At 42.9% G+C, this 4,489-nt stretch overlaps 1 non-coding gene across 1 annotated transcript; it reads right to left on the bottom strand.

Annotated features, from left to right (window-relative positions):
• Nucleotides 1–620: 620 nt before the first annotated feature.
• On the bottom strand, nucleotides 621–695 carry Trnaa-ugc (transfer RNA alanine (anticodon UGC)). The gene has a single exon. It is a non-coding gene; the product is annotated as a tRNA-Ala (tRNA).
• Between the last annotated feature and the right edge of the window lie 3,794 nt (nucleotides 696–4,489).

Raw genomic sequence — 4,489 nt, 5'->3', positions numbered from 1 at the left:
ACAAAAGAAAAATTCGGAGTAGAAATTAAAATCCATGGAGAATAAATAAAAACATTGAGGTTCGCCGATGACATTGTAATTCTGTCAGAGACAAAAAGGACCTGGGAGAGCAGTTGAAGGGAATGGACAGTGTCTTGAAAGGAGGGTATAAGTTGAACATCAACAAGAGCAAAACGAGGATAATGGAATGAAGCCGAGTTAACTCGGGTGATGCTGATGGAATTAGATTAGGAAATGAGACACTTAAAGTAGTAAATGAGTTTTGTTATATGGGGAGCAAAATAACTAATTATGGTCGAAGTAGAGAGGATATAAAATGTAGACTGGCAATGGAAAGGAAAGCGCTTCTGAAGAAGAGAAATTTGTTAACATCGAGTATAGATTTAAGTGTCAGGAAGTCGTTTCTGAAAGTATTTGTATGCAGTGTAGCCATGTATGGAAGTGAAACGTGGACGATAAATAGTTTGGACAAGAAGAGAATAGAAGCTTTCGAAATGTGGTGCTACAGAGGAGTGCTGATGAACGTTTGAAACCAATACTATTTTGAAATGATAATTAAATAGACACCCTAGCTGCAAACAGGCGTTGATACACTTCATTGGGGACATGTTGAAAATGTGTGCCCCGACCGTGACTCGAACCCGGGATCTCCTGCTTGCATGGCAGACGCTCTATCCATCTGAGCCACCGCGGGCACAGAGGATAGCGCGTCTGCAGGGACTTATCCCTTGCACGCTCCCCGTGAGATCCACATTCCCAACATGTCCACAACACTACATTCGTAGTGCGCCTAATAGATGTTTGCCCATCATACTCATTACTCGTGGCAGATTAATCTACCAAGTCCCGTACGAGTTCGGGCATAGCGTGTGCGTTCGCACAAGGTCAAAGGTCGGGAACCCATATTTTTTTAACTATATATATGACGGTAGTATCTATTCCCGAAAGAACAGTCACCGTGGATGACCATGCAGCTTTGCTAGAAATGAAATGATAATTAAATAGACACCCTAGCTGCAAGCAGGCGTTGATACACTTCATTGGGGACATGTTGAAAATGTTGATGTACGAGTATGATGCCAATAAAAGGTCCAAATTAGTTCAGAAGAGCCGGCCGAAGTGGCCGTGCGGTTAAAGGCGCTACAGTCTGGAACCGCAAGACCGCTACGGTCGCAGGTTCGAATCCTGCCTCTGGCATGGATGTTTGTGATGTCCTTAGGTTAGTTAGGTTTAACTAGTTCTAAGTTCTAGGGGACTAATGACGTCAGCAGTTGAGTCCCATAGTGCTCAGAGCCAGTTCAGAAGATATTTTCACCTTTAATCGTTTTTGGGTTTTGAAAAATGATACGACGGAGCTCTTCTTTTCTTTGCGTTTCATCACTCTCCCTAACAAGACCCCAGCAGTAGCCACCCTTTATCGAAGGGTTCCAATGACCTTGGTAACGGTGTTCTACGGTAAAAATATTTTGATGAAAGCGTTCACCATGCTCATCGCTTACGGCTCCCAAATTTTCCGGGAAGAAATCAAGGTGAGAATGTAAAAAGTAAATTTTAAGCGACATTCTACACCCCATGTTCTTATAGTTGTCCAAGAGATCATTGACAATGGTAACATAGTTTTTGTCTTTTCTGTTACCCAGAAAGCCCTTCACCGTTGCTTTAAAAGAAAACCCAGAAGCTAGTTGGATATCTGTGAGTTTGGTATAACGGTTGGATCTTTCAGCAATTTTCTTATTTGTGGTCCAACAAATATACCCACTTTCAGCTTTACCTCACTTAATTTGGGAAACTTTTCATTTATGTGATTGAAGGCCTCGACTTCTTTATCCAGAGCTTTTGGAAAGTTCTTGATAAGGCCCAACTTGACATGAAGTGGAGGCAAAATGCTTTTATCGGGCTCAACCAATGGGTTATTGTTTACATTTGAGTTTCCACGAACATATGACTTCCTTATAGGCCATTCCTTGACTGTATAGTGGTTCTTGGTGTCACGGCTGTCCCAAAGGCCCAAAAAGAAGCAGTATTTCGTGAATCCAGCCTGTAAAGCAGTAAGGAGTGCAACAACTTTTAAATCACCTCAAAGCTGCCATTCATGATCCTTATATTTGATTTCCTCTAGCAGCGAAGCCATGGTTTCATAGTTACTTTCATGTCTGCTGCGTAAGCCAAACGCTAATGCTCGGCGTTTTCCTTTCAACCACTCGGTTAATGCCCTAACCAGGCTATGCAGACAATATGAGGTGCAAAATTTTTATCTTGATCACCAACCATACAATCAAAATAAAATTTATATGCCTTCTTAACTAAATCAGTGATTGGCTTTCTTTGGGCTCTTTGGGCTTCCCACACACAACAAAAGTTGTCGGGGAGATTTACTAGTTGCCATTTTTTTTCGTGTAAGGTTTAAACATAAAAAGTTTGCACTATCTTTCATAGGAAACACTCACTGAGGATATCTTTCTACCACTGCGTTACCACACCAACTATTTACTGACGATTTATAGATCTTCCAGCTCTCCTCTGCAAATTACAAACAAACAATTAAACATCAAAACAGAAGACGAGCAAAAAGCGAAATACTGAATACTAAATACTGAATAATAAAAACAACAAACTTTTAAAAACTCAAACATAGTACGTACTAGAACATTTTGAAAGGTATCTTCGGATTCTACACACGAAAATATTACTAGTTGATGTGTCACATCCCAGATGCAAAATGGTTGTTGACTAATGTTACTGTACCAGGCACCACATTAAACCTCTTAGACTAATAGCACAGTTTTTTGGCATATAGCGTAAGTCCAGAAAAACAGTACACACACACACTTGCACCAGACCTCCAGAAGTCAGGCCGGCAGATCAATATCAAACGCTGCATATCAACAGAGTACCTGAGCACCAGTCCAAATTACGATAGAGTTTGTGCTATGTGCTGTCTCCCAGGAAAACGTGCCTAAATGGTAAATTATAGGTAACACATGACCTATGGAGCACTCGAAAAGTGTAAGTGTGAGCGTCTGCATGTAGATCCCGTGGGGAGCTGGTACGGTAGCTCAGCGTGTTCGCTCGGAGGGCTGGTCAAAATGGCTCTAAGCACTATGGGACTTAACATCTGAGGTCATCAGCCCATAGTCTTAGAACTGCTTAAACCTAACTAACCTAAAGGCATCACACACATCCATGCCCGAGGCAGGATTGGAACCTGCGACCGTAGCAGCAGTGCGGTTCCGGACTGAAGCGCCTAGAACCGCTCGGCCACATCGGCCGGCTCGGAGGGCTGGCTTTGGCTTTCCTCAGCAAAAGTATTCAACAAACAACTTGAATAGGTGTCATGTGACGTTCACACCGACCAAATGCTGGCCACAGCAATCAAAATAAAATGTGGAGAAGTTGGTATACCGTTAAGTTTGTCGTTTCAAGGGTCTCGGGTTCGAGCACTGTACTGTAGTATGAGTGAAGCTGTTACATGCGTCAAAATCTTCTTGACATGTAAAAGGACTGTTCGGATTTTTTAGCAATGTCCTACTGGCCATCTTCTTTCACTTCGTTTATCTGAAATTAGCAAACCTATAGCGTACATTTGCAGTTTCACAGAATAAACAGACACAGTTGGAACAGATGAGTAAAGAAACAACTGCATCATAAGTGCGGAATTTTTAATGTTAATAACAACAGTAATAGTAAGAACGATAACCGGCTGCTAGGTGGCAGCACCGCCCTACATCTATAAGTTTCAAACCAACTTTTACATGCCAGAAACATGTTGTCCCATATAACAATTTCCAACATATTATAGAACAAAAACTTTCATGAGCATGTCTTGAACTGGGGACCCTATGTACGAAGAACTAACGCTCTACCGACTTCCCCACGGGAGCCCCACGAGGCCCGTGCTCACAGTTATGCTTTTACTGTGCCCCGTAGGTCATGTGGTACTTATTATTTACCGTTTACGCACGCTCTCCTGGACAACAGCGCATAGCACAAACTGTATCGATTTTCTGGCTAATACTCTATCGATATACAACTTTTGGTCCCGATCGCACTCTCTGATATCTGGAGGTTTGGGTGTTAGCACAATTAACACTACAGCACTCTGGTGACGGTTCAATCTGTCACAGAGAATTGCGACTCTAATCGTTTACATACCCGCCTATTGGTGTCCGTGTACAAAGTTTCGACATCCGACAACTGACAATAGCCTCTGTTTTAGATCGTGACACTGCTAGCTGGCTGGTGGTGAAAGCGGCGGAGTGGATCAGAGATTTCGGCAGAAGTTCCAGGCAACCAGTGGCATATGTTGGTAGGACTACTGGCGCAGTAAATCTTCTAGTGCGTGTGAATGCTTAAGTGACCAAACTGCTGAGGTCATCGGTCCTTAGACTAACACACTACTTAAACTAATTTATGCTAAGAACAACACACACACCCATGCCCGAGGGAGGACTCGAACCTCCGGCGGGAGGGGCCGCGCAATCCGTGACAC

The sequence above is a fragment of the Schistocerca nitens genome, chromosome 6 (genome assembly GCF_023898315.1).
Source record: "Schistocerca nitens isolate TAMUIC-IGC-003100 chromosome 6, iqSchNite1.1, whole genome shotgun sequence".
Lineage (NCBI taxonomy): Eukaryota > Metazoa > Arthropoda > Insecta > Orthoptera > Acrididae > Schistocerca > Schistocerca nitens.
The sequence above is the reverse complement of the archived record's forward strand: the minus strand, read 5'-3'. Positions and strand labels throughout refer to the sequence as shown.